This window comes from Ochotona curzoniae, unplaced genomic scaffold (assembly GCF_017591425.1).
Source record: "Ochotona curzoniae isolate NIBS_2020 unplaced genomic scaffold, NIBS_Ocur_1.0 patch78, whole genome shotgun sequence".
Classification (NCBI taxonomy): domain Eukaryota; kingdom Metazoa; phylum Chordata; class Mammalia; order Lagomorpha; family Ochotonidae; genus Ochotona; species Ochotona curzoniae.
In genome coordinates, this window is record NW_024467059.1 from 271,620 (window position 1) to 285,208 (window position 13,589).

The window sequence follows — 13,589 nt, forward strand, 5'->3', positions numbered from 1 at the left end:
GTTCCCTTTTCACGTTTTTGTACTGTGTTCCCTTTCCAGATTGAAATAGTGTGTGTGTGGGGGGGGATGGGTGTTTAAGTTATTGCTCAGGTTATGAGACTCAGTCATATGTCTACCTAAATTGGAAGGCTTTTTGTTTTTATGAAAGTCACAAACGGAGATTTCCCATCTTCCCGTGTGCCTGCAGCAGCTGAGGCTGGGTCAAACGGAAGCCAAAGCAGGGAAACTCGGTCCAAGTGTGTCACTGCCGCGGTGGGATCCAGCCACTGTCGCCTTCCCCTGCTGCCTCCTGGGGTGCACACGAGCAGGGCTAGGCACTCGGATGTAACCTGTCAGTATCCCAAGTGATGCTTTGACTAGTATGCCACTTGTGCAGCACAGCCTGGGTTTTCTCTTCACTGCCTGTAAGGCTTTAATTTCTCTGAGCTTTGTTTCCTTTTCTATAAAATAGGTGGACGAGCCTATAAAATGAAGTGGATTTAACAGTGGTCCACAAATGTGGAATTATTTGTCCTTCTACCTATACCATGTGGTCTGGTCCAAGAATTAAGACCTGGAGCCCCTGGGAAGGTCAGGTGGACAGTGGCCCCCTGGGTTGCACACCAAGTCATAGGTGTTGTGGTGTGTGTGCCTTTTTCCTTCCGTCAGTCAAGCACTTTCTTCAGATTCTCAAAGAGGCCGCAACTACCAAAGTGATGGGAGCTGTAGCTCTGGGTTCGACTTTTTTGAGTCTTCATCTCTATGCTTGGTTTTTATTGAGAGATCTAGATTGGGACTGAGTCTGATGCTTTAAAGGTGCACACTCTGGGACCAACAGCGCAGTCGGTTAAGCCTCCATGTGTGGTGTCAGCAGCTCATGTGGACGCTGGTTCAAGTCTCAGCTGCTACACTGCCGATTCAGGTTCATGCTAATGAGCTGGGAAAGCAACAGAGGATGACCCAAGTGCTTGACCTCTTGCACCCGTCTGGTAGACCCAGGAGGAGCTCTTGGCTCCTCTTTCCTGGCTTTAGACCAACCCAGATCTGATCATTGTGGCCATTTGCGGAGTGCACCAGCAGATGCAAATCTCTGTGCAATTGTTTTTCAAATAAATAAATATTTTAAAGAAATAAAGGTATAGACTCGGAACCTATTAGTTCACAGTGTGAGTATGGAGTGTGATGTGTGATCATAAAACATAGACTATAATTTCATGAAGCGCCTGGCCAAGCCCCGCCCTGCTCTCTCCTGACCATAGGTGCATTGTCAGTTTGGGCTGCAATGACCATCAATCCTGGTAAAGCTGGAAAGACCTAGTTTATGTTTCTATCCCAGGGAACTTATTAATTGTATCCCTCATTTAGTTCCCAAAAAGCTGATTGGGTGATAAATTAGAAGATCACCATAAGCTTTTGGCTAAATTGTGTTTTTAAAACTTTTTACATTTTGAGCCCAACACAATAGCCTAATGCCTAAATCTTCTCTGCACATCCTCTGGGGTCCCATATGGGCACTGGTTCATATCCCAGCTGCTCTTCTTCCCTTCTAGATCCCTACTAGTGGCCTGAGCAAGCAGTAGAGGACAGCCCAAGGCCTTAGGACCCTGCATCCACATGGGAGACCCAGAAGAGGCTCCTAACTCCTGACTTCAGATCAGCTCAGTTCTGGCCATTGTGGCCACTTGGGGAGTGAATCATCAGACAGAAGGTCTTCCTCTCTGTCTCTCATTTTCTCTGTATATCTCACTTTCCAATAAAAATAAATAAATAAATCTTAAAAAAAAAAAAACACCTACCCACCTTCCTCACCTTTTAAGTCTTCCTGATCTGCATCTATTTTATTGTAGTCTCAGAAATAGATTTTCAGGGTGGACACTGTAGCACAGTAGGCTAAGTTGCCTCTGGGCACATCTGCCTCCCATGTTGCAGTGCTTGCTTCAAGTCTTTGCTACTTCACTTTCAGTCTGGTTTCTTGTTAATACAACCTGGGAGGCAGTGAATGACAGCCCAAGTGCTTGTACCCCTTCCACCCATCTGGGACCCAGTCAGAGTTCTTACCTCCTGGCTTTAGTCTAGCCCAGTCTCGGGTGTTGCAGACATTTGGGAAGTGAGTGGAAGATCTCCCTTTCTCTGTCTCTCTGTCTCTCTCTCTGTGTAAAACTCTGTCTTTCAAATAAAACATATACATAATAGCAGATACACTTCTTCTTATCCAAGGTCACAGCAGCAATAAAGTGGAAGTGGAAGGAACTTTTGGAAACTGTAAAACTCATTCTAGACACATGATGGAGCTGGAGCTAATCAGATGAGAATCTGCATATATCCTGGCATGATTAATTGCAGCCGATATCTGAGACTAAATGAAGAAGAAGACAGGGAAAAATCAAGATGGACATAAAGTACGATTCAAGAAAATAACACTGGGCAGTGAAGCCAGTTTCCATATCAGTACAATAAAAGAGCATTCAGAATGCATGCCCCACAATAAAAGCAAAGAAAAATGTCAGTGGGAAAATGAAGTCAGAAACCTTTCACAAGGCACTTATCAAAGAGAGACTTGTGTCACAGATGTGAAATGTCTGTTGGGTCACTGTCGCTAGTGTAACAAGCATCATTTAGTAGGGTTCATTTAGTATCAGCTATTAAGCTAAGTGTTTAAAGCGGAGTATCCTATTGAGTCTTTCATATGACCTGTTAGTGCCATGTGCAGGTTAGAAGCTTGAATTGGGAAAGTTTAAGGTGACCTGCCCTGGAGGAGTGGTGCTGCAGTTAAGACAGATTTGGAACTCCTGGGACATCAGAATCGCTCATCAGAGTTCCTGGGTTCAAAGTGCTGGTTTCTCCACCACAGAGCCTGCTTCCTGCTGACACACATCCTGGGAGGCAGCAGGTGACGGTCAAGTGTTTGGAACCCTGCCACCCACTGGTGGGGAGGGACCAGATGGAGTTGGGGGTTCCATGGCCTGGGCATGATCTAGTCATGGCTGTTCAGGCATTTAGGGAGTCAACCAAAGGATGGAAGATATTTCTCTCTCCATGTCTCTGTCTCTCTGCTTTTCAAATAAAAGGAGAACAAATAATTTTAGAAATCAAGTAACCTGCTCAAACTATCATCAAGCTACCCTATCTTAAACTCACATATTTGCCTGATCTTGAAACCCAAAGTTTTTGCCCTTTTAAGATTTATTTCATAATCAGAGTGACAGAAAGAGTGAGAAGGAGAGGGAGAAAAAGAAAGAGATTCTTCCATCTGCTGGTTCCCTCCCTAAATGACCTCAGCAGGAAGCTGGGTCTCCCTTGTGGGTGTCAAGGACCCACATACTTGGGCTAACGTTTGCAGCTTCCCCGGGCTGATTGACAGGAAGCTGAGTGAGAAGCAGAGAGATGGGTTGAACTGGAGCCGCAGTGTGGGATGGTGGCATCACAAATGACAGTTTACTCCTCTCCACCACAATGCCATCAGAAATGTCCATAGGAAAGTTTCCCTAAAGTAGGCCTGCATCAATAGAAAACACTTAGTAAAGCCCTGTGCCTGTCCAAATCAGGCTCCAGAAAAATCAGCGCCTTTTTTTAGGGGTCCTAAGAATATATTTGTGGGGGTCAGTGCTGCTGCACAGTGAGTTGGGCCTGACCTGTGGTACCAGCATCCTATAAAGATGCTGGTTCAAGTCTTGGCTGCTCTACTTCTGGCCCAGCCTCTTGCTGGTGTGCCTGGGAAAGCAGCCAAGGGTGACCCAGATCCTTGGACCCCTGAGCCCACTTTGGAGGCCCAGAGGAAGTTTTATGTTTCTGGCTTTGCACCAGCCCAGATTCAGTCACTGGGGCTGTTTAGAGAAGATGAAAAATCTTTCTCTGTTTCTTCCTCTCTCTCTGTACATCTGTCTTTCAAACAAACAAACAAAAAAAACATTTAAAAATACATTTGCATAGAAGTTTTAATTTGAAATGTTCTTTGTTTTTCTCTTTCAGTGTTAATAATAGCTTGTAAAAAGTGTATTGAAAATGATTTAGACAACTGGATAATGTAATAAGATGTTACTTCTAATTAATGTAAAATACATTTGCTGTGATAATTATTTTACTGAAATAAAAGAGTAAACACTAAACATTCAAATTAAATTATCGAGAGCATGTTTATAAATATTTATTGTATTTCCTCTGAAACAGATCCTTTCCTTTTTCTAATTTCAATCTAATTTTTTAATGAAATATTTTTTACAGATTTACTTTATTTATTTGAAAATCAGAGATGGGGTGGGGAAGGAGAGACAGAGAGAGAGATCTTCCATCTGCTGGTTCACTTTGCAGATAGTCATAACGGTCAGGTCTAGACCAGGCCCAAACCAGGAGCTTCTTCCAGGTCTTCCACGTGCGTGCAGGAGCCCAGGCACTCGGCCCATCCTCTGCTGCTTTCCCAGAGAATTAGCAGGGAGCCGGATTGGAAGTGGAGTGGCCAGGAATCAAACCTGTGCCCATTTGGGATGCCAGTGCTGCAGGCATGGCATCCACTGGGTCCCGAAGCTGGGAACTCCATCCAGGTCTCCCATTTGGGTACCAGGAACCCAAGCATGGCAGCCATCACCCGCTGGCTGCCTCCCAAACACACAGGCAGGCAATTGGGTCAGAAGCAAGGGAGCCACACTCAGGTCCACACTTCGATATGGGATCCGAAAATCCTCTGTGCCACAATACCCACCCCTTGACTTAATGTTTACCTTTAAGAGCTATTTCCCGACCTTTCTGTGAGTTTAAAAAATTATTAAAGAAGGAGTTACGGTGCTCCACGGTCCCTCAAGAAGTGAAGGTGTCTACAGAAATGAGCTTGGCCACCGAACTTTCTGATTTTCTAAAAATGACTTCTTTATTTGAAAGAGAGAGAACAAAGGAGGGATGGAGAGAGACAGAGAGAATCTTCTATCTGCTGGCTCACTCTCCAAATGTCTGCAACAGCCAGGACCAGACCAGGCCCAAACCACAAGCCTTGAACTCTACCTGGGTCTCCCACGTGGACGCAGGGGCCCACACGCTTGAACCATCCTCCAGTGTTTCCCCAGGTGTGCCAGCAGCCAGGACAGGAACTGGCACTCACATGGAATGTTGATGTCACAAGTGCTAGCTTAACTTGCTGTGCCACATTACCCGTCCAATAACCCAGTTTTTTTTTTTTTTAAGATTTATTTATTTTTTATTGGAAAGTTAGATTTACAGAGAGAAGCAGAGACAGAGAGAAAGATCTTCCATCGCAGGTCCACTCCTCAAGTGACCACAACAACTGGAGCTGAGCTGATCCAAAGCCAGGAGTCAGAAGCCATGACCTTCTTCTGGTTCCTACATGGGTGCAGGGTTCCAAGCCCCCGGGCCATCCTTGACTGCTTTCCCAGGCCACAAGCAGGGGGCTGGAAGGAACTCAAGCAGCCAGGATATGAACCAGCACCATATGGGATCCCAGAGCACGCAAGGTGAAAGAAGATTTAGCCACTACGCTATCCCAGTGGACCCAATGTCCTTGTTTTCTTTCTTCTTCCCCTTCATTGTCAATTTTCACTTTCTGGTTGGGTTTTTTAATGTCCTTATAAGTCATTTGAATTCTGGGCTGGAACATAGCCAGGCACATATATCAATAAACTTGTGCATTTTAAAGACTAAAAAATATTACAAATCACTGAATGGACCTTGCCTTTTTTTAAAGGACCCTAACTGTTGATTTTTTTTTTTTCTTTTTAACGTGCAGGAAAATCTTTCTGAAGTAAACTACATGCTTCATTACCTTATGAAAATATGCTGAATGTCAAGCAGCCTTTACTGGAAGACTCAAGGTCAACTCTATAAAATATCAATCCTTGTCCAGGGTAATGTGGAGGTGCGGTCCCGGGGGACTCCTGAATGACTGCTTACCATTCCCTGCCTGGCCCTGGCCTGCTGTGCTTGCTCTATTCCATCCTTTTGTTGTTTGTTTAAATACTCCTTGGGCAGAGACGTTTTTCCTCCTGCTACCTGTTGTACAAATTTTGTTTTTTTTTTTTTAAGTAATATATAGTAAACAAGTCCATGAACTGTTTTCTGAGTAAAAAAGTATATATCTGTCTCAACGACATGGATGTCCAGGAGCCCAGAAGCACCAGCCCAGAGGAAGACCGGCTGTGCCTGTCTGCCCACTCCCGTCACCACGGCATCTCTGCGTGGTTACTTGTTTTCTCCGCCTTTGTCTCTTTAAGCTTTTTGTGCTGGATTCAGGGGAGCTTCTTCTTCTCCCCCGCTCCCCAACTTCAGCTTGCAGGACAGTAATTGGTGTTAGTCTGGCATGATCCTGATGCAGGCCCCAGGATGACCTGCTGCCCAAGACTCCCTGCAAAACTTCCTTCTTGGTCTCTCCATTCAAGTTCCAGTGGGAGAAAGAGAAGCAGAAAAAATAAAGCATGCAGAGAGACGCTGACTCACCAGCCCCAGTGTTGCCAGACAGGCCGTGGGTCATAGGGCCCAGGCAAGCCCGGCGGGGGTTCTGCTCAGATCCTGTGCCTGCTCAGTCACACACCAAGCTGAGTGGTCAAAGGAGTGACGCTCGAAGGCTCCTGCCCCTTTAAGAAGAGCTGGTCAGAGACCCCAGCTTTAGGGCACACAATGATGGCCCATTATTACATTTATCTCCTGCTTTCATTTATACACCTTCTCTTGGTGATGCTGCAGGGTATTTCCATTCACTCTTTGACAGAAAAAGGGCTTGTGCCTTTGGTGACCTGGTGACCGTTTCACCTTTATGACCATACACCTACGTATGTTTTACATATGCATGGTGTGGGGGTTGGCGCAATGATACAGAGGGTTATACTGCTGCCTGCCGTACCAACATCCCGTATGGGTGCCAGTTTGAATCCTTGCTCCTCTACTGCCAATTGAAACTCCCTGGCAATGCCCTGAGCAAACAAAAGAGTCCGAGTGCTTGGACCCCTGCACCTGCACGGGAGACAAGGATGAAGCTCCTGGCTCCTGACTTCTGCCTGGCCCAGCTCCAGCCACTGCAGCCATTTGAGGAGTGAACTAATAGCTGAAAGAGCGCTCTCTCTCTCTCCTTCTCTCTCTTTCTCTCTTTTCTTCCCTCTTTCCATCCCTTTCTCTCTGCCTTTCAAGTAAATAAATAAATAAATAAACGAAAAGGAAACATAAGCTGAGGTATATTTATGAAGAAAATGATGTGACATTATTTTGCCTTTATTATCATGTACTTATAATGAAGGAAGCTCTGTATACCTGCCTAGAAACATCTGCGTAAGGGCAGACACTTGACCTAGTGGTTAAGTTGCCACCTGGGACACCTGTATCAGGAGGCCCTGAGTTGGAGAACTGTTCCTGCCACTGTGCACCCCGAGAGGCAGGAGGTCGTGGTGCCTCAAATGCTTGAGTTCTTGCCAGCCAAATGGGAGAAATGGGTTGAGGTCCAAGCTCCTGGCTTCTGCCTGATGACTCAGCTCCAGCTATTGCAGGCATTTGGGAAGTGAAAGACCTGTCTCTCTCTCTCCCTTTAAAATAAACAAATCACCTATTTGCATACACTCAGAGTGTGTGTGTGTGTGTTGAAGATGACATTTTTCAAACTGGTGCTGATGTGTAGGGTGACAGCCTTTGCGCAGCGTGATCCCCAGCGTCGGTGCTCACACCGGCAGCACGTCTTCCAAACTCCTACAGTTCCTACCACCGCCACACGTATGCTGAGCACTGTGTCGGGCTCCAGCAGGTACAAGACGAGTTTCCTGTCCTCTTGACGAGTCCTCCTGTCCTCTCCCTGTCCTTCCTGTTGCTTTATGGGTACATCAAAGATATATGCACCTCACCCCCAGTTAGAATGACTATCATCCCCAAATCACAAAAAAAAAAAAAAAAAAACAAAAAAAACGCAACTACCTGCAAGGAAGTCAGGAAAAATATACGCCAGGGGCTGTCGCTGCATGCTAAGCATCCACCCATGGCGTCAGCATCCCACAAGGACATGCTACTTTGAGTCCCACTGATCCAAGTTGTTCAGCTCCCTGTTAATGGTGTGTGAAGGCAGTGCTGCACCCACATGAGAGACCTGGGAGAAGCTGCTGACTGCTGCCTTCTGACTGGCTTAGCTGCACCTGCTGCAGTCATTTTCTGAAGTCAGCTCTCTCTCTGTCTCTCCTCCTCTCTCTGTAACTCTGACTTTCAAATGAAAAATCAGCAAATCTTAAAAAAAAAAAAAAAAGAAGAATCCAATCCACTGTTGATGGAAATGTAAACTAGTTATATCCATTTTGGAAGACAGTATGGAAATTCCTGAGAGATCTAAAAATAGATTGATTATATGACCCAGCCATCCCACTCCTGGAATTTGCCCAGAGGAAGTGAAATCAGCCTATGAAAGAGTTATCTGTACCCCCATGTTTATAGCAGCTCAATTTACAACAGCTAAAAAACAGAACCAATTAATGACTGGATAAACAAAGTATGGTGTATATATAAATGGAATACTACTCAGCTATAAAAAATGAAATTTCACAGCAAGATGGATGCAGTTGGAGAATATAGTGCTTAATGAAATCAGCCAGCCCTCAAAAGATAAATATGTTTTTTTCCTGATTTGTGGTAACTAATACACAGAATTAAGAATGTAGGTGAGATCCTGCCATGTTGGTGACTTAGGCTGTGTTCTGGCTTAGCTTTTGACATTTGAGGAGTGAAACTGTGGGTGGAAATGCTCTCTGTCTCTTTCCCTGTCAAAAATAATACACATATTGCAGAAAAATACACATAGATTCCAAAATTGCTTTGCATGACGACATAGTATTCAGGGCCCTGGCTGTGCCATAGTGGGTAAAATTGCTACCCTCAGTGCCAGCATCCCATTTGAGATGGTTTCCACTTCTGATCCAACTCCTGGTTAATGTACCTGGGAAAGCAGTGACGATGGTTCAAGTCCTTGGATCCTTGTAGACTCATGAGTAGCCAGGGGAATCTCCTAGTGTTGGACCAGCCAAGCTCCAGCAATTGCAGCCATCTGGGGAGTGAACCACCAGATGAAAGAGCTCTCCGTCTCTTTACCTCCAAACTCTGCCTATCAATCAAAATCAACACATATTTAAGAAAAAACACTACAGTTTTGTTTTAATGACATTTGTGCTAGAACTTTTTGAAATATGCTTGTATGTTTGACCAAGTATATGGTTCTAAAAGCAACGGTGTTAATTATAATCCTCTGTAATTTAAAGTAGTACAATTTTTTGCCAAATCGTATAAAACAGATATAAATGTACAGTTTTTATTAAATAAGGAACCTCCATGGATTAAAAAGTATGTTATAGCACATAAAATACTTAGCAACTATCGCAAATCCTAACTATACAAATATGCCAAAAAAGATTTTTCCAGGTCTTATCACTTAAACAGTGATTGTTGGGTGTCTGTTTGTGGCAAAGGGTGGGGGAGGCACAAGTGATGCTTAGATATCATTTATAAAGTGGAATTAATATTTATTATGAATTTCCTTATAAAGATGTTCAACAACCATTTCCTAGGCACATGGCAGGCAAAAAGAAATAAACAGCAAACCAACAATAAATAATGATTAAATGAATGAATAGAAGCTAATAGAAAAATGACTAGCCTGTAGTTTTAGGGGAGGCAGTATATTATCATTGGTTTAATTAATTAATTTTTATTGAAAAGTGAGATATATAGGGAGGAAAAGAGACAGACAGCAAGATCCATCTGTTGATTCACTCCTCAAGTGGCCGTAATGGCCGGAGCTCAGCCAATCTGAAGCCAGGAGCCTGGAGCTTCCTCTGGGTCTCCCACGCAGTACAGGTCCCAAGGCTTTGGGCCATCCACCACTGCTTTCCCAGGCCACAAGCAGGGAGCTGGATGGGAAGTGGAGCTGCTGGGATTAGAACTGGTGCCATATGGGATCCCCGGGTGTTTAAGGCGAGGACTTTAGCTGCTAGGCCATGCCGCCGGGCCCAAATGGTTTCATTTTTAAAGATTATTTGAGGGGATAGTGTGTTGGCTCACCTGTCTAACTCTCCATTTCCAACCACCAGGGTCCAGTATGGGCACCGGTTTGTATCCCAGCTGCTCTGCTTCCCATCCAGCTCCCTGCTTGTGGCCTGGGAAAGCAGTGGTGGATGGCCTAAAACCTTAGGACCCTGTACCTATGTGAGAGACCTAGAAGAATCTCCTGGCTCCTGGCCTTGGATCTGCTCAGCTCTGGCTGTTGTGACCATTTGTGGAATGAACTAGCGGATGGAAGGTCTTTCTATTTCTCCTCTCTGTAAATCTGCCTTTCTAATAAAATTAAATAAATCCTTTTTAAAAAAAGAGTATTTATTTGAGAGGTAGAGTAATAGAGCCCTTCCAGCTATGTGCTTGTTTCTCAAATGCTAACAGCAGTTAGAGCCGGGGCCAGGCCAAAGCCAAGAGCCTAGAACTGTGTCTAGAGTCGCCCACATGAATGGCAGGAACTCAAGTATTGGTTCATTAACAAGAAGCTGGATGGACGGTAGAGGCAGAACTGGATCCTGGGCACTGAAAAATGGAATGTGGCTGTTTTAAGCAGTGGTATAACCTGCTTCACTACAATGCTTTATAAATTAACTGAAACAAAATTTAAGTTTTTAAAATATTTATTTATTTATTTGAAAGGCAGGAGATACAAAGAGAAGAAAGATACAGAGAGAAAGAGATCTGCCATCTGCTGGTTCATTCCCTGAATGGCCACAATGGTCAGAAATGGGCCAGGCCAAAGCCAGGAGCTTGGACCTGCATCTGGGTTTTCCACATGGATGCAGAGGCCCAGGCACTTGGGTCAACCTCTTGTTACTTTCCCAAGTGCATTAGTAGGGAACTGGGTTGGAAGTAGAACAGCCCACACTCCTGTTAGCAGACTATCGGGCTGGGCCCACTGGTTTTAGATTACAAAATAAATATATACTTTTTATAATAAGATAAAGCATAAGAATTTTCTGTTTGTAAAATAAAAAGTGTGCTTCTTCCTGTCCCTACCCTTTGGCACGAGATTGCAAATGTGAGATAAAGTGAGATAAAGTAGTAGGAAAGGAGAGGTATTTGGTGTGGTGATGAAGATGCCCCTTGGGATGCCTATATCCTGTATCAGAGTGGCTGGATTTGAATCCCAGCTCTGCTTCCAATTCCAGCTTCCTGCTAATGAGCACTCTGGCTTAGGTACTTGAGTCTGTGCCACCCATATGGGAAAACCTGGCTCCTGACTTTAGCATCTGGGGAGAGAATCATTGGGAATAAATTCATTTTATTCTTGTTGATGTTGACATAATTGAATGGGATGCATGCCCCTGGGGACCATCAATTAGGGTGAGAAGGGTTTGAGGAATGAGGGGAAATAGATGAGACAACTGCCTCCAATCTCCTTTATTCTGCTTGTGCTTAGGAAAAGTGGAAAGGGAGAAGGGCAGATAGCCACTCTCAGCATCCCCGCTGCATCATACCCAGGAACGGGGGAAGGCCACCTGATGTCATCCCAGGATCCTCGAGCATGTACTGAGGATACTGCGTAAATTGTTTTGATAGTTCTGAGATGCTGTTGATTTTGTTGCTCCAAGGTCCATTGGCTGACATAGTCCACCTTAGAATCTTGAGTCACCCAAATATTCACCTGGGAGTGCTATCCAATTTGTTCTGCCCTCCAAGGTACTAGATGTAATTTTTAAAAAGAATTATTTGTTTCTAATGAAAAGGCAGATTTACAGAAAGAATGAGAGAAAGCTTTTCCATTCACTACCTAGGGTAGGTTCACATTGACCCTAGTGGCTGCAATGGCCAGAGTTGAGTCAGTCTGAAACCAGGAGCCAGAAGCTTCTTCCAGGTCTCCCAAGTGGGTGCAGGATCCCAAGGCATTGGGCCATCCTTGATTGCTTTTCCAGGCCATAAGCAGATGGATGGGAAGTGGAGCAATCAGAACATGAACTTGTACCCATGTAGGATCCTGGTGGAGGATTAGCCAGTTAAGTCAACATGTTGGCCTCCAATAAATTCTGAAGTCAGTGTTTTCAGTAGGTGCTTATAGCAGTTTTTCAGGAAACCCTGGAAGAGGCTGATCATACCCCAGGGAAGGAGCCAGGTCTAACACTGTGTCTTTTCTGCCCATTTTTACTAGTTTCTCCTGCTTTGTTTTTGATGCTGAGTCACCTGTTCCCCAGATTTTCCTCTCCCCATGTCTGTGTGCAGGCAAGGTTGTGGGAGAATAGGCTTCTTTTATAATTTTGGTGGGAGATTCAGTAGCCAGAAGCCCAGTGAAAAGCAATTTGGTCCTGTCTGTCAACCTCACAGAATTATGCAATCTCTGACCCAGCCATTGGGCTTCCGGGAATCCATCCAGCACTACACAGGCACAATGTGAATTGACACATGTCCACAAGTTGTTGGTGACTTAGCAGAAGATGCCAGATGACTCCAGTGTCTGTCCTTTGTGGCACTTGTGAGGCATGTTAGGAGACAATGCATAACGTAACAATTGACTTTTAAAAGCTTAAGAACCAGAGTGAGAAGTTTCTTTCTGAAGTGATATAAAATATTCAAAAGGTGGGAGTACTGACCAGTTAAAACCAGGGCAACTGGGTAGAGTACAGTGTTATCTATAGACCAAACTTTTGTGTAAGATGATAGAGATTGGGAAATAATAAGTTTGTGTTTGTACTTGCATGAGAAACTTTGTAAAGACGCAAGTTGGCCGTCAGCAGCAATTGTGGGGTATGGAAGTAGGGACAGGTATAGACAGTATGTTGAATGTCTCTATTCCTTGATTATAGAACTATTTAAAAGTTGCCCATACATTTTAAAATTTGTACTTATTTATTTATTTATTTAAGAGAGAGAGAGGTTGAGAGAGAGAGAGACAAGGGGAGAAGAAGGAGAGGGAGAGAGAATAAACTCCCAGCTCCTGGTTTACTATCCAAGTGCCCAAAACAGGCAGTGCTGGGCCATGCTAAATCCAGGAATCTAGAACTCAAGCCAAGTCCTTCACATACGTGGGTGAAGGGACAAAGTGCATGAGCCCCCACCTGCTGCCTCCCAGGGTGTACATCAACAGGAAACTGAAATTGGGACTGGAATGGGAATTCCAACTCCAGCGTTCCAGTAAGGGATATGGATGTCCTGTGCAGCATCTTAATCACTACCCCATAAACACTTACAAATAGTTTTAAGAAGCAGAATGCATTGCTGTGCATGCCAGAATAATACAATAGCTACACAGGAGCATAAAAATGGAAAGGGCTTTTCTGGAGTGCTGACATCTGAATTGGCTGGTTAGGAAGATCAATTTATTTATTTCAATTTTTAAATAAACTAAATTTGTTCATTTATTTGAAAGGCAGAGCAATAGAGACAGAGGAAGAGAGGGAGAGACAGAGTAGAGACACAGATTTTTTTTTTTAATTGTTTGATTAGCTCCCAAAATGGCCACGAACTATGGAGCTGTGCCAGACTGAAATGAGTAGCCAAGAACTCCATCTGAGTCTCCCACCTGGATGCAGGGACCCAGATCCCTGGGCCATCTTCTGCTACTTTCTTTGATGCTCTGGCAGGCGTGGATTGGAAATGGAGCAGCTTGGATGGAACACTCCTGT